General features: G+C 45.6%; 1 protein-coding gene across 1 annotated transcript in view; it reads right to left on the minus strand.

Annotated features, from left to right (window-relative positions):
- ADAMTSL3 (ADAMTS like 3) overlaps positions 1 to 24,064 on the minus strand; it is a 351,370-nt gene that overhangs the window by 325,041 nt on the left and 2,265 nt on the right. The gene's annotated exons all lie outside the window — the stretch shown is intronic.

The raw sequence follows: 24,064 nt of genomic DNA on the forward strand, positions 1-24,064 counted from the left end.
TTAAGTGTTTTAGAGGGAAGCTCGGCGTTGCGGCTCGAAGGCCTGCCTGCATCTACTCAGGGCTTCGTGACAGGTTGTAAAAGAGAGACGTCTGCTACTTGGCTTAGGGCAGAAACCCAGGCTGAGGAGATGAGGCCAGACCAGGAGGAAGGAGTGGGGTGGGGGGGTGGGGGGGAAGGGGCCAGCTGACAAAAAGAGGCCGAAAAGAGCCCATCGTGGGGTTTCTACACGTCCACGGGGAAGTCACCGGGAAAGACGGTCTCGTGTTCCGGGGGCCTTGCTGTCCTCAGTGAAGGAACGAGAGAGCAGGAACGGGCAGCCACATTCCTGAAGGCCTACTACGTCCCAGGCATGTACCAGGTGCTTGGCACAGTCTATCTAAGGTAACCTCACATCAGCCCTGCAAGGCAAGTTCACATCATTCCCCCTTTCTCAAATAAGGGGTCAACACTGAGGTTCTCGAGGTAAAGAGAGCTGTCTACCCTCATGGCTAATAAGCAAAGCCCGCTGGAAAACGCATTCATTTCCTCTTCACAGAGCCGTACAGGATATAAAATAATTTTTCCTCGGGCAAAAAAAAAATTAACGAGGCTCAGCACTGAGAGGAAAATATAGATCTGTGGCAAGGGTATCTGTGCAGCGTCGAGGCAAGAAGGGATTTCTCTAAAGAGACCCAGAAAAAAGGCAAACTACAAATGACAAGAGGGATAAATGCTGATCCACTCCTTTATTCAATTAATATTTCTGAAACTCAGCCACCGACCATATACTGCTCCAGGCACTTGGGATACATCGCCGCACAAAAGAGACCAAAACCCCTAGTCTCCAGGGATATGCGTATAACGCTAGGGAGAAGCTACATTAAAATTCACACGGACACCTTTGTTCCCCATAAAAGGTGAAAATATAGGCCACTGACTGAGAAAAGACATGTGAGCGACAAAGGATTAGTGTCTAGATTACAGAGCTACGATCTACAAATAAGTGAGACCAAAACACCAGGAAAACTCATGAGCAAAAAGCATGAATAAGCAACTCTCAAGAGGAAACCCAAATGCCAGTAAATATGAAAAGGTGAGCATTTTACTAGTAATCAAGAAAATACAAATTACAACATCAAAAGGGTGCCATTTAACAACCAAGAGACTGACAAAAATGAAAAAGCCTGACCACGTCAGGCTGGAGCTACTGTGGTGTGCGTATTCCTGGATTTTTGGCTAGACCATAAACAGGTGCCATGACTTTGGAGAATATAATTTGGCAGTAGCTGGTAAAGTTGAAGACGGATGCATCATTTCACCCAGAAATTCCACTCCTAGGCATAGACCTTAGAGAAACTAATCTCCAAAAAGAAGATGTACAGAATTGTTCAGCAACAAAAATAAATGAATTAAAGCTACATTTCACAACGTCGGTGAACCTCACTGCTCAGACTGCTAAGAAAAGCAAGCTACTGAACACTCAAGGTCTCTTTGCATTTATATTAAGCTTGAAAAGTACAAAACAACACCACATCCTTTACTTATTCAGGAAAAGTATAAAGAAAAGGAAGGGAATTATAAACTCAAAATTCAAAAGAGTCGGGGAGCCTGGGTGGCTCAGTTGGTTGAGCGTCCGACTTCGGCTCAGGTCATGATCTCACGGGTGGTGAATTCAAGCCCTGTGTCGGGCTCTGGGCTGACAGCTCAGAGCCTGGAGCCTACTTTGGATTCTGTGTCTCCCTCTCTCTCTGCCCCTCCCCTGCTCACACTCTGTATCTCTCTCTCAAAAATAAACAAACATTAAAAAAAAATTTTTTTTAATTCAAAGAGTCATTACCTGTGGGGACGAAAGGGAAAGAAAAAGAGATAGTCTTTGTATTGACAATATTTTATTTCCTACACTAAAAGGTGGTACGTGAGAATGCACTGTATTATTACTATTTAATCCTTTCTAATTCTTAATTATTACACAGTAGAAAGATCTTAGCAAACTAAGCATCAATCTCAAAAACAACAGAATACTTACAAGAAATAAGCAAGGATTCTCAGAAGATAAATCAATGCTGGCCTTGACAAGTCATAAACAGGTAAGCTTCGCTTTGAATTTCCAATCTACCAGGAAGCCCTAAGATCCGAGTACCAGCATAAAGCATGCAGCCAGGGACATAAAGTACTATTATATGAGGGAGAAACTCTAAATGTTTTTCCAAACAGCAGAATGAGAAAATACAAACAAAAGAGGTTAGAATAAATGGTCTCAGGCTGTCAAAGGCTAAGCCAGGCCTTTGGGAGGTCTCACGGCCAAGGTTGCCCCATATGATTGGCTCAGTTTCATTTTTTTCGTTTTGCTTTGTTGTTAAGTTTGAGAGACAGAAAGAGCAAGCAGGGGAAAGGCAGAGAGAGAGAGAGAGAGAGAGAAAGAATCCCAAGCAGCCTCCACACTATGAACACAGAGCCCAATGCAGGGCTCGAGCTCACAAACCGTGAGATCATGACCTGAGCCAAAGTTGGACACTTAAACGACGGAGCCACCCAGGCACCTGGGAGGCTCAAGTTTTGAAAGTATGGGGCAGATGCGGAAAAGGCCCCAGACTGGGAGGAACAAGGGACACTCTACCAAACTTGGCAAGGGCCCAGGGGCATGGCTGCATCAGACACCGGGCAGGTGGAAAGCTCCATCAGGACCCATTCTATGCTTCTCACGTCATCTACTTGTCTCTCCCCAACTCAACATGAACTTCCTCCAAAGCAGACAGCATGTCCTTAAATGAGTCCTCCCAATGTCCAAGGATCTGGCTAGATTTCAGGCCCAAAGGGAAAGCAGACACAGACCCCAAGGAATGAGCGAGAAAAGTCAAATGTGAAGTCCAATGGGAGGAAAAGACACGTATAGAAAGAATTCAGTGACAAGGTAGGACACGAGAAAGGAGAGATTTATGGAAGCGAGAGGGTTGGGAAAGATTCTGTGATCGTCTTGAATCTTGAAAGATAGCCAGAATTAAGAACAGAGGGGCACGTGGAGAAAGGACTGAGGGGGGAGAATAAGCAGAAGAAAGTGTGAACAGGAGTTCAGCTCGGCTGAGGCATGGACACACAACCAGCCAACTATTTGGGAGAAATGGTGAGCCACATACAAAGGCAGAGTAACAACTCAGCAGTTCCTCAATGACCGCAAATAGAAGGTGTGAGCAACTCTCTACTTACTTCCACTCTTCCCATTGATTTCATCTTGGCTCAAAGGATGACCAGTTTTTTTGAGCCAATACCTGAAACTGATTACGTGGCCTAAGTCCAAGTGTTTCCCAGTCAACTTCCTTTTACTCCTTAACCTCTGATGGATGAGGCAACTCTGAAGGCCTACCTGGGATGTCTCCCTCCACTGCCACACCATGGAGCCTGTTTGGTCCACCTGACAACGGGCCGGTAATGACCCAGTGAGAAAAGCAGATGGGAAGCAAATCAGAATCCATTCACATTTCTTCACGAGTTATAAACAACACATTTTTGTAACTGCAGAAATAAACATAGCCGACCACTAAGAAAGCAAACAGTTGTAGGAAAGTCATTGGATGACATCTGTTCTCTGATGGAAAATTTAAGGAGAACAGCATGATTCAGGCCAAGCCAAGAGAAAGCCCAATTAGTATTATTTAGACTACAGCACTATCACGCTTCCTGGTACAATAAACAAAATACTGAATCTCCCTACCCTTTCACACCAACGTTCTCCAACTAGACATCAGATGCCTCCTCCTTCCAACACGTAGTAATCTATTCGGTACCTAGTGCCAACAGCAAGGATGATCTCTACCGGTAGGCTCCTTCGGCAGACCTGACATATGTGGGGGAAGAGGGATAAAACGGGTGGAAGAGGAAGCACAGAAAAGACGCAAAGGAAAATGTGCCCTAGAGAGTGCCCGGTAGAGTGACTCAGCCACGAGCCACTGGCACTGATGCTGTAGGTTGTCTAGTACAAAACACCAAGTGAACTAGAGAAGAGGATCTAGTCTTCATTCTGACCCTCACCTGTCCCGAGACCTTGTTAGGTTGGTTTGGGGGCTCCATGATCTTTGGTGTTCTGTTTGTCCTCTCCCTGAGGGGGTTTTGTTTTGTTTGTTTTGAGAGAGAAAGAGAGGGAGAGGGAGAGAGAGAGACAGAGAGAGAGAGAGAGAGACAGAGAGAGACAGAGAGAGACAGAGCGCGTGCACGCAAGCAGGGGAGAGGGGCACAAGGAGACAGATTGAATCTCAAGCAGGCTCAATCCCATGACCCTGAGATCATGACCTGAACCGAAATCAAGAGTCAGACATTCAACTGACTGAGCTATCCAGGCGCCCCTCCTATCCCTGAGTTTTTAAACACAACTGGTCTACCCCACATGACGCCAGAGACGATGCAGAGAAAACTGCTACAGTGCTGAGCCCAACCCAAGAGCCAGAGGGTCAAAACATCAGCATTCAGGTAACTGACATGATCAAGTTCCCCTACCCAGAAACTGTCCCAAATGACCCAAGAAAAACAGACCTTTGGAATACCAATAGTTTTGAATAAGAGACTTGAAATGATGCTAATCATATGATACAAATTCTAAGAAAAAAATTTTTTTTATCAAGTGCAGGCAGGACCAGATGAAGAAAAAGTCACTAAGGGCAGATCCTTATTTTTATTATTTTTGTTATTTTCTTAGAGAGAGAGACAGAGAGAGAAAAAGCACACACAAGTGGGGGAGAGAGGCAGAGGGAGAGAGAGAAAATCTTTTTTTTTTTTTTTTCCAGATAGAGAGTGTGCGTAGGTGCATGCAGGGTAAGGGCAGAGGGAGAGAGAGAGAATCTTATGTAGGCTCTGCACTGAGCGGGGCTCAATCCCACCAACTGTGAGATCGTGACCTGAGCCAAAATCAAGAGTCGGATGTGCGGGGCACCTGGGTGGCGCAGTCGGTTAAGCGTCCGACTTCAGCCAGGTCACGATCTCGCGGTCCGGGAGTTCGAGCCCCGCGTCAGGCTCTGGGCTGATGGCTCAGAGCCTGGAGCCTGTTTCCAATTCTGTGTCTCCCTCTCTCTCTGCCCCTCCCCCGTTCATGCTCTGTCTCTCTCTGTCCCAAAAATAAATAGACGTTGAAAAAAAAATAATAATTAAAAAAAAAAAAAAAGAGTCGGATGTTCAACCAAGTGAGCCACCCAGGCGCCCCAGGGCAGGTTTTTAAACGTCCGTTCTTAGGGAAGTGGTGCCTAGGAACATTATGGGAGTAAGTAAACAAAATCTAGATGTGGAGGGATGACATCACTCCTAGATGTGGAGGGATGACAGCTGGGAACCATAACAAAGACAGGGGAGGCAGGAACAACTTAACTGGAAGTCTCTAACCATGGCTCAAAGTCAAAGGTAGCTGGGAAAGCGAGAAGCCACACCAAAACGAGTCTGTGCTCCCAGCTCCCACAATCAGCCCTTAATGGTGCTGGATGAATAAAGCTGCGATAAAAGAAACTATATGATCAAGAACGGTATTTAAAGTATTTAACAACTAGTAAGGCACAGGCACCAGCCAATCAGATGTCAGCTGTAACTACGGCTACGGCCAGGCTGGTAGTAGTTGCGTAACTCTTCCCAGATCCATTCCTGACGATCTTAAAGATGGATTTCTAAGGTACCCAAGCAAACAATGGGGGAACTCTGGTAGAACAGATGTTTTGTTCACTAAAGACACCCAGTTTCCTTCTTGGGTCCATGGCAGGAGTCCACATTCCCATCCCCTGGAAGTCAGGTGTGGCCATGTGACTTGGATCCTGTGTCTCCCTCTCTCTCTTCCCCTCCCCCACTCATGCTCTGTCTCTCTCTGTCTCAAAACTAAATATTTTTTAAAAAGAGAGAGAAAGGGACACCTGGGTGGCTCAGTCAGTTAAGCTTCTGACTTTGGCTCAGATCATGATCTCTCTTTCATGGGTGTGAGCCCCTCATCGGGCTCTGTGCTGACAGTTCTAAGAGCCTGGAGCCTTCTTTGGATTCTGTGTTTCCCTCTCTCTCTGACCCTCGCCTGCTCGTGTTCTGTCCCTCTCTGTCTCTTAAAAAAATAAAATGTTAAAAAAATTTTTTTTAAAAAGAGAGAGAAACAGAGGAAACAAGAAAAATAACAGCAGGCTAAAGTCCTAACATAACATACAATTGAAACATATCAATAGGGGTGCCTGGGTGGCGCAGTCGGTTAAGCGTCCGACTTCAGCCAGGTCACGATCTCGCGGTCCGTGAGTTCGAGCCCCGCGTCGGGCTCTGGGCTGATGGCTCAGAGCCTGGAGCCTGTTTCCCATTCTGTGCCTCCCTCTCTCTCTCCTCCTCCCCCGTTCATGCTCTGTCTCTCTCTGTCCCAAAAATAAATAAACATTGAAAAAATATTTAAAAAAAAAAAAAAAGAAACATATCAATAAACACATTAAATGTAAATGATCGAAATACACCGAATGCACAGGTATACCAGATAAAGACTGGTAGAATGCACTAGACAGACAGACAACTCAACTATATCCTCTGTATAAGAAACTCCCTTCAGATATAACGGTATATATAGATAAGTTGAAAATGAAAGAATACTAAAGTAAAAGGAAAATTTATATTGTGCTAGTATTATGTTTAAGATCAATTTTTACAAAGGAGAGACTACATTAATATCTGATGAACTCCAGAGCAAAGAAAATTACCAGGGACCCAGAGGAATAGTCCACCAAGCAAACACAGGAACTTTAAATGTTTATGTGCCAAACAACAGAGCTTCAAAACACGTGAAGCAAAAACTGATAAAGCTGAAAGGAAAAACAGACAAATCCACAATGGGGATTTCAACACCCTTCTCTCAGTAATTGACTGAATAACTAGTGAGGAAATGAGCAAGGACAGAGAAGAAGTAAACAATACTGTCGACCAGCCAAACGTAACTGATATTTAACGAACACTCCACCCAACAACAGCAGAATATACATTCTTTCGTCTAATGGAACGTTCACCAAGAGGGACCGCATTCTGGGACATAAAACAAACCTCAATGAAGCATACAGATTGAAAGGAAGAGATGACGTGATTATCTGTTTAATCACTTCCAATTTGCCCAACTGGAGAGGGAGGGATTCTCCTCCAGGGTTATAGGAATGGCCAGACACCTGACAGCTGACACTGGACCAATGAGACAGACAACGGATTACTAATCACATACTCATAGCCCGGGGAGAAGAGGACACATCATGCCATGCAGTGGCACATGGGGGTGTCACTGGGGAACAGACTAAACAAGCAGGGACAGAGGCAGACAGGCAGGTATTATCAAGACATGACCTCTTGGTTCCTTATGGGGGATGTGATTGGCTTGTTTGAGTAATTCTGTAGTCTGGCAAGGAACTGAAATCCACTACTCAGATCTAAGCAGGAATAGGGGCATCTGGGTGGCTCAGTCGGTTAAGCATCCAACTTCAGCTCAGGTCATGATCTCACAGTTTGTGAGTACGAGCCCCACATTGGGCTCTGTGCTGACAGCTCAGAGCCTGGAGCCTGCTTCGGATTCCACGTCTCCCTCTCTCTCTGCCCTTCTGCCACTCATCCTCTTTCTCTCTCTCAAAAATAAAAATAAGTATTAAAAAAAAAAAGCAGGAATCTTGCCTGGCCCTCTACATAAGGAAGGTTGCTTGTCTAGGGGACCATATCTGTGGGAGCAGAGTGGGGAAGAGAACCTATAGTAAGACCATTCTAGACCCTCCCAGTTTCCCCAGATATCAACATAGCACATAATATCGGGCCTTAATTTTACACCTTACTCCACGTCATCTATTTACAGAATCCTAAGGAATACACGCACACACGCACACGCGCGCACACACACACACACACACACACACACACACCTCCTAGAAACAATATACGAGTTTAGAAAGGTTGTAGGCTCTAAGAGCAATACCCAAAAACCAATTGTTTCCTATGCATTTGCAATTAACATGTGGATAATGAAATGCAAACCCCAATACATTTACAACCATTCAAAAAAAGAGGAACCGTGTAGGTACAAATCTAAAAGACATGTTCAGGATTTTACAAAACACTTACAAAAGAAGTCAGAATTGATGTAAATAAAAAGTCAGACCATGTTCATGGATTGGAAGACTCAAGATAGTTAAGATGTTTATCCTCCCTCAAACTTATCAACAGGTTCAACATCACTCCTATCAAAATTCTAGGAAGACTTTTTGTACATATACAAGCTTATTCCAAAATTATATGGAAATGCAAAGGTACTAGAATAGCTTAAGTAATCTTGATAAAGAAGTTAATAAGGTAGGAAAGGAGCATTGTACTCGACTTTAATACTTACTTTATAGTTACAGTAACAGAGACAATGTCATGTTGGAGGAGGAATAGACATATTGATCAACGGGACAAAATGTAGAGTCCGGAAGTAACCCCTCACACGTGTTTTCCCAATGGATTTCAGACAAAGGAGCAGAAGTAACTCATTGGAAGAAGGACAGTTTTTTCAACAAATGACGCTGGAGCATTTGGACATCTACAGGCAAGAGTAAGCCTTACCTTTAACCTCACACCTTATACAAAATTCAAAATGAATCACAAATTTAAACACAAAGTATAACAAAATATGAAACTTTTAGAAGAAAGCATAGGAGAAAATCTTCAGGACCTAGGGCTGGGCAGAGTTCTTAGCCATGACAACAAACACCATGATTCACAAATGAAAAAAAAAAAATACAAAACAAAACAAAATGAGGGGCACCTGGGTGGCTCAGTTGGTTAAGCATCTAACTTCAGCTCAGGTCATGATCTCACGGTTCATGAGTTCGAGCCTTGCCTCGGGCTCTGTGCTGACCGCTCAGAGCCCGGAACCTGCTTCGGATTCTGTGTCTCCCTTTCTCTCTTACCCTCCCCAACTTGTGCTCTGTCTCTGTCTCTCTAAAAAATAAACAAACATTAAAACAATTGAAAAAACAAAGAAAAAAACGGATAAACTTGACTTCATCAAAACTGACAACTTTTGGTCTACAAAAGACCATACGTCAGAGGATTTTAAAAAATCAAGCTACAGACCAGGAAAAAATACTTACAAACAGCAAACCCCACAGAGAGAATTCTAACATACCAGAGAAGCTACGACGCCTTCGTTATCCTGACCATTCTATCAAAGAGAAAGCGGGGAAGGATATCTGAACTCTAAATGCGGAACACAGATTAGGCCGCCCTGTGAACTTCTACTGCCAGCTCTGGTCTCCTGTTAGTTTCCACGAAGATCTCTTTCTTTCTTGACCTCATCAGAGACTGTCAGTCAATGGACTTGTTAATTGAATCTCAGATTTATGTGCTAACCCCACTGTCTTCGAATACAAAACAGAGCTCTGAGCTCAGTGAGTACATCCACATGGCAGTTACAGAAAGATGCCCACGTCCTATGTGCCACGTGCCTTTGGAAGGACAAGCTTCCTTGGCTATTCCTAGGCTGGAAAAATCCGTTAACTCTCTCCAGGAAACCACTCAAGGGCTAGCCAAGGGAGAATCCTGGGAGCCAAGGCTTGCTCAAAACATCTGTGTCCTGGGGTGGGCCCCAAAGCAGATCAGCGGACGACACAGGAAACAACCAGAATGAGGTCAACAAAGACGGAGACACGTGGCCTGTCACTCCCAAGGGATTCACCAATGCCCCACTGAGGAAGGACGGGAGCCTGCATCGGCACACCGTCTGTGTCACCGTGTGCCCCTATGTGTGCGGGTGCCTATTTATTGGCTTCATCAATCAACTACATAATCAACCGCGGCTCGCTCATTCTGCAGCCTGTGTTGGGCTCCTCCCGTTGTCTGCTAAAGTGCCAGGTCGCTAAGTACATTGCCAAGGACGTGCCAGCCACCGGCAGTCAGCAGCCCGGTACACAGCGGGCACCACCCAGGTGAACAGCGGCCTCCCACCGGGGCTGAACGGAGCCCGCCAGACCGTGGCCACCTGCCACGCCACGCGCCCCTTCCCTACTCCCCGCACCAAATGCGCTCCTGGCTCTCACAATGGAAGCTGCTGATGCATCCCAGAAAGGGTTTACAGAGCCTGCAGCGCAAGTGCTCTGCCCCTCGAAGCCATGAGCGGTGACGCCTGCCACATGCTGGGCCTCCCAAGGATGGGAGGGAGGGCCTGGAGGTCAGCTCACAGTCACCGGGCTTCCGCCAGGACGCAAGGCCACAAAGCCCGTCCTGAAGCACGAGGCAAAGGCCTGGCCAGGGTCTGGGAAGGTCTTCTCTCATCAGAGGACCATGAAGGAGGGAGTATTAGTAGCTACTGTTCCACTGGCCACCGCTCCGGGGAAAGGAGGCTCTGTGTTCTAAATGCAAAGAGTGCGTTGAAAGGAATTTGTTTTAAGCAGCCACAGGGCATTGGACCCGCTTCAACCTGCCCATCGCACACATTCCCCTCTTCTCTTCCCTCCCAACCGAGCGAAGGATGAACACAAGTTATTGTTAACAGATGGGCAACCCTTCCTTGAGAAGGACAGCCATGCCCTTCACCTTCGGGCTGGCGTCTTTCCATCAGTACCTCCAACCCTCCGTCCCAGCAAACGGGCATGAATCCAAACCAATGAGCCGAACCAGACAAGCAGAAGATGTCTTCATAAGCCCTGCCTTCACCCCAGCAGAAGATTCTGCCTGCTTTCTCCTTTCCAGAATCATCTGGAGTCCTGTCTCCCAGATCCCACTGAGTAACAGCAAGTTTCCTTGTAATTTCACCCACCCCTCCCCCAACTGACGGGCACTGTATTTTTGGACTTTAACATGTATGGGCCTCTTTTTTTCATAAAATTATAAAGTCATAGTTAATCCGTTTCATAGCATGGCTTAAAATATACTCCTAAATGAGCTAGCTACACCAACGCTCAGAATTCCAGGCTCTGAAAACCAAGGCGGTTGCTTCTCTCTAGGTTTAAGGGTGATGAAGTTAATAAATCTTTAAAAAAAATTTTTTTGATGGGGCACTTGGGTGGCTCAGTCGGTTAAGCGTCCGACTTCGACTCAGGTCATGATCTCACTACGGTTCACGAGTTCGAGCCCCACGTCGGGCTCTGTGCTGACAGCTAAGAGCCTGGAGCTTGCTTTGGATTCCGTGGCTCCCTCTCTCTCTGCCCCTCCCCCACTCACGGTCTAGCTCTACCTCTCTCTCTCTCTCAAAAACAAACATTAAAAAAATTTTAAAAAAGAGAGAAAACCTGAATATTCCAATCATATAAAATTTTTAAAAAGCCTTCAGAGAATACTTTCCCAAAAAGGTTCTGTGCCCCATTTACTATCAAGTTCTTTCAAATCTTCAAGGAACAGGTTATTCCTGTGCTATTTAAACAGATCAAGAAAAGAAAAAAAAAATGATGGAAAATGCTCTAACCCATTTTTATGAAGTGAACAAAAATCTTGATATAAAAACCTGAAAAATATAATACTAACCGACATTACTTATGAATACAGATGTCGTAGTTTCCAACAAAATATGTGCAAACTGAATCCAGCTGAATATTAAAAAGACAATATATCATGGCCAAGTTCAGTTAATGCCAGGAGCACAGAGATGATTCGATATTAGGGAGCTCACTGATATGATTCATTGTGTTAGTAGGTCAGAGGAGTAAAAGAATATGAGCATCTAGATCATTCTGAAGAGCCTTGATAACATGCATGCTGGCAATGACACTTCTCCGTGCACACCATTGGCAACAGTTCAGCAGAAGAACCTACCACCTCAGGGAGACCAGAGCTACACTGGGTGAGGGGTAACCAGACCTGGGAGTTGTGCTAGGAGTATGCCTCACTCATCAACCCTCTCCCTCCAGCCAAATGTCAGAGAAGGACAATCAATACACACAAAAGGACACAGAGTATGGGGTCTATTGACCAGGGTGGTGTTTTCTCAAACTCTAAACACAGCCCGTTAGTGGGTCATGAACTTAATTTATTAGGTCTTAACCAGCCATTTTTTCCCCATAGGATCAAGTGGAATGGACTGGGTAAAAAAGCAAATGTCACCATGAAGGCTTCATAGAAAGAATAAGCCTTGTTTCTTGAAACTTTTGTTCCAGTAATATGAACACATATATACATACATGCATTGAGTCATGATGTAAAGTATACTTCTTCCTGGCTGACTTTACATCGCAAAGTGAGACACTGCTACAATTTCCCAGTTCAGCGATATTAGTTGATGATGATGGTGTAAATGTGGTGATTAAAGCGTGCTCTCCAGAGCTATCTACACTCCGTTGAAAAGCCTGGTTTTGTGTCTATCAGTTGATGAATAAAGAAGATGTGATACACACACACACACACACACACACTCACTCATGCAAATGAATATTATTCAGCCATAAAAAAGAATGACATCTTGTCATTTGCAATGACATGGATGGAGCTAGAGTGTATTAGGCTAAGCAAAATAAGTCAGCCAGAGAAAGACAAATACCATATGATTTCACTCATATGTGGAATTTGAGAAACAAAACAAATGAGCAAAGGGAAAAAAGAGAGAGAGAGATAAGCCACAAAACGGATTCTTAACTATAGAGAACATACTGATGGTTACCAGAGGGGAAGTGGGTGAGGGGGTGGGGGAAATAAGTGATGGGGATTAAGGAATATATCTGCCGTAAAGAGCACTGGGTGATGTATGGAATTATTGAACCACTATATTGTATACCTGAAACTAATTTAACACTGTATGTTAACTACCTGGAGTTAAAATCAAACTTTGAAAAAAAAAAGAAAATCCCGGATTTACCAGATTAGATTAGATTAACTGAAAATACTCACAGAGCATCTGGGTGGCTCAGTCAGTTGAGCGTCCAACTTTGGCTCAGGTCATGATCTCATGGTTCATGAGTTTGAGCCTCATGTCAGGCTCTGTGCTGACAGCTCACAGCCTGGAACCTTCTTCAGATTCTGTGTCTCCTTCTCTCTCTGCCCGTCCCCTGCTTGCACCCTGTCTCTGTCTCTCTCAAAAATAAACATTAAAAAAAAATTCACTCCTACCCCTCACCCCCCACTATCGCACACACATTCATACACACATAATCTCTATGGGAGGAGCTTACCTGCCCACCCCAGTGATTGGGGCTTAGCTTTATAACTTGCCCAGGCTTCATAGCAGGTCAAGGTACCTCCCCACTCCCTGACTATGGCTTCCACTATGTGAGTTGCTTTGGCCAATGGGATGTTAGCAAAAGTGGCTCCAGTAGAAGTCACAAGAAAGACCGTTGTGCACTCAGACTTATTCCCGTGTGTGTCTGTTATCATCAAGAGAGGAACACCCCTGGCTAGCCTGCTGGTCTCACCAAGGGGGGACAAAAGACACATGGAGCAGACCCCCATTCTAAAAAATCCCCATCAGAACAGAACCCTCACAAGGTCCACAAATACAATTTTTTTTAAATAGAAACATAAGCAAAATGTAGTCAATGAACACGTATCACTAGATAAATTTCACACAACAACAGCCACAGATAAATTATAGACAACCTGATTGCTCTTTTAAAAAGCTCAGTGGAAATATTAAAGTTTAAAGAAAACATTTAAGATCGTGGAAAAAGTGAGCTTAGAAAAAGAATGGTGAAAATAAAAAATAAAAACATTACAAATTTGTCTTTTTTTAAGTTTATTTGTTTTTGAGAGAGAGAGAGAGAGAGAGAGCGCGCGCAAAGGAGGAGGAGAGGGAGAGAGAAAGATAAAGAATCCAAAGCAGACTCCAGGCTCTGAGCTGTCAGTGCAGGGTCCGACGCCAAAGGAACCATGAGATCATGACCTGAGCCAAAGTCGGATGCTTAACTGAATGAGCCACCCAGGTGCCCCAAACCATTACAAATTTGAAGATCACAGTAAAAAGCCTTTCCTGCACACACAACACACACTTATAAAGATTAAAAAAAAACTATTTACATAAAAATTATATACATAATGTCCAGATGAAAATACAGGACTTCAGAACAGAGAAGAAATCACATAGCTATCATGGCAGACAAACCAAGGCACATACAAGGGGAAAAAATCAGATTGGCCACACAGTTCTCTTCAGTAATATCCAACGCCAAAAGGCCCGGAGTCGATATTTACAAAGACCTCGGGGAAAAAGTGAGAAACGTTTTAACTCGTTGATTTTTTTCTTCTTTTCAAGATATATTAACTATACGTATGTTGGATCTTCTTTCATCAGTCTTCTATTATCACGTATTCGTTCGTTCGTATTCCACTGGGTAGAACGCCTGTTGATCTGGCACATCCCCAGCTGCTTAACCCACTGCGTTCCTGTTTCCTCGCAGAGTCAGCGCCGCTGAAGAGCAGCACAGGGAGGAGGGAGGGGAGGACGTAAGGGATGAGCCATCCAGTGCTTCAATTCTGTTTTGCTGTCTGGCTCATCCTCTAATTAAGCTCTCTCCTTTTCTTGAGAACAGTATCTTCCTTTTACTGTCACCACTGGAAGGTCCGTGAGGTCTAGGAGGAGCCCCTAATCCACAGCCTTTTGTTCTGGGAAGTGCGGCTCCCTCCCCCTACCTCATCCCCTTTCCCTTTCCCCTTCAGCAGACTCCCTGGGCAGAAGGTCACCTTAAACATCTAGACCAAAAAAAAATATGTGTGTCAAGAATTTTCCCCTTCAACTCTGGGTCACTTGCCATTTTTGATGTCAAGTAAGGCCTCTTTGGGGACAATACCCACTTTTTTGAGCCCCATCAAGGCTCCCAATGCCACTGTCCTTACCAAGAGTTTATTAGATAGGCACAATTTGTGACAGTCACCCTTGGGGAAATCTCTGTCCTGCTCACAGTCCAAGGAGACACATGTCAGCCTCCAGGATCCTCTCTCACTCAGGTCTAGAATCCACAGAACTCAGAAAAAAAAATGCTTCACGGTTTGTGTTGAGAGGCCAGTTCCATTTCCTTGTTACACTGAAGATAAACTTTGTTCTTTTTGTTGTGTGTCTGTTTTGTGTAGTTTTGAGGGAAAAAAATCCTTGTTACTCCCCCATTACACCAAATCTCATTTAAAACAGCAGAATTTTTTTGTTTGGAACTTGACCAAATCCTTTGAAAGACCTCTGGATTAGTCAAAACTATAATAATGAAGATAGGTCTTGACTTAATAGATACTGAACACACCATAAAGCTATAGTAAAATAGTTTGTTAAAAAATATGGTATTAGCACAGGAAGACACTGACAGATTAATTAACTAAATATATTCCAAAATTAAAATGTTAATGTTTAAAAAAAGACTAGAAGAAGACAGATGTGCATACATTTTCTCTCAGTTATTTCCAAGCATGATGCAGAGGCAAAGTATACGACTTGAAAATTATGTCAGTGTATCCAAAATATAAAGATAAAAATTAATGACAAAATGGGAAAATTACTTGCAACATGTGAAAGACAGGAGGTTAATATACTTTATATATAAAGAACACTTACAAATTAACAAGAAATTCTCAGTAGAAAAATATAGGCAAAAATATGAAGATAAAATCTGTTATACTATTTCTAACGTCTTAAGGAAACCTTACACGAAACCAGTAATAAGGAAAGCCCAAAAGTATTTTTGAGAATCTCTCATTACTAAGATTTCCTTAATTAAGTCTGATATTGCTAACTTTTGCAAAGTAAGAACACACATTGATAGAAGCTTTGTGAAAAGACAATTTGATCATATAAATTTAAGGTCTTAAAACTGCACATAGCTTTTGACCCCCAAATTATGTCTCAACGAATACATTTTTCCAGAAATGTATTCAAAGAAAATAATCACAAATGTGAGCAAGGATGGTTCTGCTTGAGTTTTTGTAGCAGCATTATTTGTAATAACAAAAAGCTGATCAACCTGAAGGTTCAGCAGTAAAGAATTAGTTAATAAAATATAGGACATCTAAATGATGCAGTATTATGAAGACATTAAATACTACTATAGGAAAAATATTTGAGGACATATGGAAATATTCCTCACACTGTTAAATATTTAAAAAGTTATAACCAAAATACAGTGTAATCATTTTTTAAAAGATGCTTACACATGTTAATATTCCAGGAAGAATATTAGCAATACATATATACCACAAAATCCTAATAATTGGTAGAATTAATGGTTCTTTTTAGCATTTTTGTCTTTCCCTGTGTTCTCCATATTTTTTCTAATAAACATGTTTTATATTTTTAAATCAGGAAAAATACAATGGAAATTTCAAAAGAGTGAAGAGAATTTAAAGTCCTTTAATACCATATATGAGTTCTTATGAATAAAATAGGTATTCTTCCTTTTTAAAAAGTATTTTCAAAATAAAAGGCTATTATATTTATAAGCGAAGGCTTGGAGAACAAATGCATTTCTGAGTATTTGACCACAATAATTTATAGCATACATTGGCTGGAGCTGTTCAGTGCTGACAAATTCCAGAAAGTAATTGCATAAAATACTTGGAGAGGAAATTGCTTTATGCTTCCATGCTATTTATGGAAATTAGCATCTTTGTACAAATAAACTGAGAGCAATCACAATCATAAACCTTGCAATGTGGTTTCCATAAGATGTCAGCTTTGGTGCTTTCAGATCCATTAGCAACGTAGTGGGGGAACGCTGCCCACTTTTCTGTTATGAAACAATTACATAAAATTGGTTTTTTCCTCTTGTATCTTTAATCCCTTCTTTTCTCCTAGATGCTTCCCTGAGGAGTACATATATACTGAAATGCTCACTCTGCTCAGATCCTACTTCCCTCTCAAAGAGCATCACACATGTCCTTTATTCAGTGCCTCACCTTCTGCAATCGACATCTTGCCCTGAAACTATTCCTTCAGCCATCACCAACCATTTCACAAGATCAGGGTAAGTTTTCATTTTCATGTGCCCCTAAAACTTGTTCAAAACCTGAAGAAATCTCCAATTCTTCCCCCGCCCCTCTCTATCCCACACGATCACTTGTCAGGATCTATCTCATCAGGTTCTAAAATGTTTCCATACTCACCCTCTTGTCCATGGCTAACTCCCACCCACACACTCTCGTGAACTGAGTTGAAGGACTCATTACCAACCTGGACTGGTGCCAGCTGCCTCACGAGTACCCTCTGCTCATGTGCATCACCAGTGGTCCGAGGGAATCTTAATGGTGCCTCCCATCACCTCCTGAACACCCACAGGACTCCATGCTGCCCGCCAAAAAAAGCCCTCTTTATCAATGACTTATTCAACTTGCTCGGCAAGGTCCTGTCCGGTATGACCACAAACTGCCTTTGTTTATACCTGGTGCCACCACGTACCCTACTCTTCAAACATATGGTATCAATGGAAGCAGAGGGGTGGAAACTGATTTAAGAGGCATTTTTGAGATGGAACAAATGGAAATTGGTGGCAGAATGGGTACAGGGCAGGGCAGCAAAGAACACAAAGAACACATCTACGGTGATCCCAGGATTCTGGCTCAAATGACCAAATGATGGAGAATCTAAGCACTGAGACAGAGTTGGTGGGGCAGCGGGGGAAGGGCACTGAGGACTTCCCTTTAGACGTATCATGTTTAAGGCCCCCAGGGAATATCCTAGGGAGCTGACTAGTAGCTCATGGATATCGATGTGCAGTTCATGGAAGAGGCAGTCAGAAGCCTGTCCGAGATGTTGCGCCTCTTCCATTTTGGAGAAGTGTTTGAGTTTAGAAAAAAAGGGAAAAAAGGAAAGAAAAGAAAACAGAAAAGAAAGGAAAAGGAACGAAAGGAAAGGAAAGGAAAGGAAAGGAAAGGAAAGGAAGAAAAGAAAAAGAAAAAAGAAAAGAAAAGACAGGAAAAGGAACTGAAGGAAAGGAAAGGAAAGGAAAGGAAAGGAAAGGAAAGGAAAGGAAAGGAAAGGAAAGGAAAGGAAAGGAAGAAAAGAAAAAGAAAAAAGAAAAGAAAAGACAGGAAAAGGAACTAAAGGAAAGGAAAGGAAAGGAAAGGAAAAGAAAAGAAAAGAAAAGCCAAAAGAGACTCACCAAACTTGTGTTTCATTTCCAATGCTGACATTTAGAAGTTAATGTAAAATAGAAGATACGCTTTTATCTTTCGATTGTATGCAGAATCTTACTTGAAGAGAACTTTTGAAAGCCTGAATCTCTCTGAGATCTGGGTCCCCTGGTGATAAGCCCCAGGCAGGAGGCTCTGGCGAGAAAAGCAGAGGAGTGACTGACGGAAGATGCCTGGGGAGAGCGTATGAAGACACAAGAGACAATGTGCAGAACTCCGGAACTGAGCAGCTTGCAAAAAGAGCCAGAGACGGGAAGGACACGGAGACAACGAGAAAGGCATCCGGCGTCACAATGACAAATGAGGAGAGGGCTCCCCTTCATTCTTCCACTGGATTCTCACGGGATCTACCCAATGACTCCATCCTGCAGGTGCAGGCCTTGGGGGCAGCTTGGGAAGAAGGCGGACTCTGCCTCCAGGACAAGCTTAAGTCCTTCTGCTCGGGATCTGTCGTGTCAATCAGCGCAGCTTGGAATCTGCATCCCAAATCACTGTGGAGGGGGACGTCACTCAGGGAATGCACGTGTGACACAAAACCCAGAGTGCTGGAAGAACTCCACCCAGAATAAAACAGGATGAAGAGAAAAAGCGCCACAAGGTGTACCAAATGTGTAGCAAAGCACATTCAACTACGGAAAAATTATTCTAAGGAATATTCAAATAAGTAAGCAAAGACGTGAGCGTAAGATGTCCATTACAGGTAGCTGATGGCAAACACAGGCGACCGAACCATCTTGGAAACAATCCAAAGGTCCAACAAAGAAACAACGTGTGTAAACAAATTATTACGGTATATCCATAAGTGCAATGAACACCGCCATTGCAAATGGAAGCGCAGACATACACGTACCGACAGGGAGAAATATTCATGATATACTGACTGAAAACAATGATGTCTAACAGTGTGTTTAGCATGATCCCACTAATCAAAACATAACACGTGTATTTATATGACATCTGTGCATAGACAAAGCCTGGAAGATCACACATGAAAACATCGATAGTTGTCTGGATGGTAGGGGTAAGGCAGATTTTTTACTTTGATTTTCCTTTCATTAACTACCTCTGCTATGTTTCTACAACTTAAATTTTTATGCACATAACTTACCCGCTAGCGGTCAGTGCCGCTCGACACAGGATGTCAAGCTATGGCAAGGAGCTCAATGGACTCATCACTGTCATTCTCTTAGACCTCTTCTCTAGATGGGGAGTGGCCGGAAAAGTGCCCCAGAACTTGGCCGGGAAGTCCTGAAGGTGGGGGACCAGGCAGGTGAGAGTAAGAGAGATGGAAAATGGTTCTACCGGGGGTTCCGTGGTGCCGTAAGAAGCCACTGTGAAGGGTGAGCGTAGGTGTGCGTGGCTCTACAACCACTGCCCACGCAGGACCCAAGTCAATCAAGAGCACATCCACACACCTGTCACCTCGGCTGAGTCTGCCGCCCTCCTCTCCCGGGTCAGGGGACAGGTTCTGAGGAGAAGGGGGATTTCTGCACCTGTGCTTGGATTCTGCCTTCTGATGCAACAGGGACGGGGTGAAGGCCAAACGGTCTAATTATTATGATGTAATGTCTGTGGTGAGAGAAGGGAAGAGCCACCACCATGGCCAGAGCCAACACCGAGATGAGAACCACAGACGCCGAGGCCTCCACCAAGGTGACGGCCACCCAGACAAAACTGCTGTTGAGACCCGAACCACCAAAATATCCAGAGTCTCTGAGACCACAACTCCTCTCGATTCCAGAACTGATGCAACCAGAAGGAAGGATCAAAGACCAGAAATAACACCGGAGGGGATCAGTGAGACCAGAACTGCCAAGAACCACCTGAAAGAACAACCCTTAAAACTTCAGACCAGGACCACTGAAACCCAAATCGCTGGGACCAGAACCGCCACCACGACTCGCACTAACTAGAGCTCAGTGTCTAATTTTGGAGTCAAGACATTCAATGGGACCTTTCCCAGTGACCTTAAGACCTTAAGACATTGGTCTTAAGGGCCAAAGTGGTGACAAAAGGGGAGGTAAGGACCTCACATTCTAAAGAGAGGGGCTAACATTAGGCACACACCTGCCGCAGAGCTCGCAGGGAGGGGCAAGGCCAGTCCTGCATCACCTCCCTACTCTCTAAGCCCGACTGAGATTCACTGAAGAAAAAGATCATTCACAGAGAACGCACGGCGGGGCAGGGGGGGCGGTGCTGCAAGGCGAGACTGGCCTTCCACTCCCCAGACGTGCATCCGCTCAGACTGGCTCTGCTGATACGTCCCTGGGCCTCCCCGAGCAAGAAGTGGAGAACCGAAGGCGGCTGGCAGGACAGAGAGAGGAGGCGGCGTGGAGAATCCGATGCCTCCACCGTCTGCACGGCAAGGAAGCGTGCGTTCCCTACGGATCAAGCGGGCAACGACAAAGGGAGCTGGGGTGTCTCTCTTTAACTGGAGTGTGGCTGACACATAATGCGACGTCTGTTGCAGGTGGACGAGATGGTGATGGGGTGAGTCCGTGTGTTCTGCTAGGGAGCTGGGTTCACAACGCCTTGCATGCCTGGACCCCACCCCACGAAGCTGCCCGCTAGGCAAGAAGAACTCAGCAGCAATGGGCATGCTGGGCCTCCTGCTCCAGGAAAGGAAGGCCCTGCCGAGCCCCCTGAAGAACTCACACCAGCCACCCGAGGACACGAGAGTCGCCGAGAGCCCAACAGGCAGTGGCAACTACCAGAGAGAGGTGTCCAGTTACACAGAAAGCTGTCTGCTCTTCTCCCCGTCCCCCCTCCTTATTTCCAGTGCCAGGAAGGCTGGACCCAGCAGAAGTATCCCCGAACCCGTCCTCACCACTGGCTGAGGTGAGACGAGAAAGACCACGGCAGGACGTCACGTCACGTGCCTGGAGAGCCACGTGTGGAGCCTACACGAGACAGAAGGGAGGTGACACTGAAACCAAAGTGGGGAATCCAAATTTGAAATTGGACTGGACTTTTTTTAAATGGAAAAAAAAAAATGAAAGTAAATCTGCCCAAGACGTCACTAAGGAATGGACATGGGGGGGATGGGCCAAAGCATGGCTGGAGCCGGCGACTGGCAGCGTGTTTATACCCCCTGAGTGGGTGTAAGACCTTCCCAAAGCAGGCGGCTGCAGGGGAGCACTGGAGCGGTGGCAGCTGACTTCTCAGGGAAGACCGGGGTCCCCAAGGAGAGGACCTGGGGCGACAGGACGCGGCTGGGGCCCCTGACCCAGAAGGGCGAGGGAAACAGGAAGCTGCTCCAGAAACACTCAAGAACAAGTCAGAAAAACACAAGGCGGCCGACCTCATGCGTTTGCTCTGCGATCTGTCACAACTGCTTGCGGTCAGTGAATATAAGAGGTTAAGTTTTTGCTGATTTAATAAAGGAAATCTAGTTTTTATTAAACGAGTTGGCACACCCCTGCTCCTTGTGGCTCGGCTTCGCATCTTTTAATTCCCTACCAGCCACCTAGCGGCCACACTGACAAGGCAAGGGGAGGGGCGCCCGGGCGGCTCAGTCTTGAGTCTTTAAGTGTCCGACTCTTGATTTCTGCTCAGGTCTTGATCTCACCCAGGTGAGATGGAGCTCCGGGTCGCGGCCCTGCTTAAGATTCTCTCTCCCTCTCCCCCAGTCCTTCCCTCGCTCTCAATCTCTCGCTCTCAAAAAGAAAACAAAAACAAAAACAAAACAAAAAAAGGGGAGAGATTGAGGAACACTCAAGGCCTCCCAAACACGAACCAAACTCTCAAGATATCCCAGAGGGGCAGCTTTGAATCAAACCCAGGCTGACCTTAGGCAGACAGCCAAGTGTCCAACCCACAAGTAGATTCTCAGGACTGACCTACCCTACCCTAGAACATTCTCCCACCGCCCACATAGCGAGACTGCCCTGGCTAATCCCACTCACACCTGCCGGGAGACTCCCCTGAGAAGGTCGGCCCCACCTCCTTCCCGCCTGTACAGCACCTTCTCTCTCCGGCTGACGCCTCCTGACTGCCCCCTACAGTACCACAGCGGGAACTGCAGGCACCCCTTAAACCCCGGTGCTCCCAGGCAACAGCCCCCGCAGAGAGCTCCCGTTTATTGCACACTTATTACACGCCAGACACTGTTTTTGTTTTGTCTGCTCCTTCTCTCCACTTGCAGCGGATTAACTCCTCCAAATGGTTCTCTGAGGTAGACACCCCTCTCTACAGATGTGGAAACAGATGCGGAGAAGTCTGGGTGGACGGGTCAGGAGGTAGTGCAGCCGGGATTCGAGCGGTGGACTGAGTGGAGGGCGCTGTAGTCTGAGCCCTCCTTCCACGACCTCCCGCACCCGCCGCCCCATACGTGGAAACAGCACTGCCAGAGGCACATAGATACGGAAAAATCCAAAAGAGGTCACTGAGCGATTCAAGCTGGGCAAACGCTGCCCTTGGCCAAAGGTCAGCAGACTGCCTCAGAGCACATTTAAATTTTTTATAGGGTGCGAGAAGACAAAACGAAACGCTGTGCCTTGAAGCCTCAGCCCCATTTGCCCAGGAAGAAATATGCGAAGCTCTCACAGCCTGTTTCAGATCTGCTGACCGGACCGAAAAGTGAGTCTCTGCCATTCGCCACCACCCTACACCTCACTGACTAGAGGAACCCTAAAATCACCCTAAAAATATTTTTGTGCTGGGGCGCCTGGGTGGCTCAGTCGGTTAAGCGTCCAACTTCGGCTCAGGTCATGATCTCACGGTCTGTGAGTTTGAGCCCCGTGTCGGGCTCTGTTCTGACTGCTCAGAGCCTGGAGCCTGTTTCCGATTCTGTGTCTCCCTCTCTCTCTGCCCCTCCCCCGTTCATGCTCTGTCTCTCTCTGTCTCAAAAATAAATAAACGTTAAAAAAATTTAAAATATATATATATTTTTGTGCTAACGAAACGTATCTATTAGAATGTGATTACGGAACAGCATCCATGACACGGGGATCACGGGGGAGAAACCGTACCTTGACAGCCAGCTTCCACGAGCCACCGCAATCGAGAGGCACTGGGGCTAAAAGAGGCTTCAGAAACACCGTGTCCGAGAAAGTGAACTGAGACTCAGCCTGATCAATCTGTCCCACAGTGTGTCTCTTTATTCAAGTGTGCAACCTCGTTGAAAAAACATTAAAGCCCTCCTAAAGGGCCAGGCCCTTTGCTAGACCCGGAGGGTACACAGGCCCCTGAGCCATATGCCCAAGAAGTTACACCTGAAGAGAGGGACTGCCTTGTTCCAACCCACATGAGGTGCTGTACGGGGCTAACAGTGGCCCTGGGGACATCACACTAAGACTCGGTCTGCACCTTTAGACCATGGGCTCCAAACTGCTAGGCGAAATCCAGGATGCAAACATAGGTGTCTGGCTTTCATGGCTTTAAAACCTGGGAGGTTTCCTAGGAAGTCTGAACGATCCAGCCCTCTTTTAAAAAGTAGAAGATACGGCAATTCTGGGCCTGTGTTCCCACCTGGCTCCGCTGGAATGGGGCAGCGGCTGTTCTCACTAGATGGGGGATGAGCCATCCACTTTGTCACTGTCTCCGCCACTCCCTCCTGTCTCTCCGGCAATGCTACCTTTACTTCAGTCTGCCCTGTGGGCAAATGAGGACGCAAGGGGTGAGCTGGGCCCTCCCAGGCTAGTGGGAGAGACAGGAGCCTAAGAAAGAACCGCAAAATAGTGTGATGTGTGTTGACACAAGTAAACTCAGAACACTTACTTCGTGGCTGAGCAAAGGTCAGAAAGTGGGCTCGGCCCCTTCGTTGTGCCCTGGCCTTTAGCAGCCCAGCCTCCACTGGGCACATGCAGACAGCCATTCTAGACTGAAAAGACAGGGTCCACGACAGCCCCCCAAGTCATTGCTGGTACATGGCACCCAAGCGGTCTCAGAGCCCTTCTCAGGGCTCCGCGAGGACCCAAGAGATTTGGATCATTCTTACAGCTAGGTCAACCAGAATGCCATTTGCCGGGGGTAAGGGAGAAAATGAGACTCTCTCTGGGATAGGATGAACACTGCTCATACCACATCTTAGGTGATCTAGAACAGTGCTTGTGAGC

The sequence above is a fragment of the Felis catus genome, chromosome B3 (genome assembly GCF_018350175.1).
Source record: "Felis catus isolate Fca126 chromosome B3, F.catus_Fca126_mat1.0, whole genome shotgun sequence".
In the NCBI taxonomy this organism is placed as follows: Eukaryota; Metazoa; Chordata; class Mammalia; order Carnivora; family Felidae; genus Felis; species Felis catus.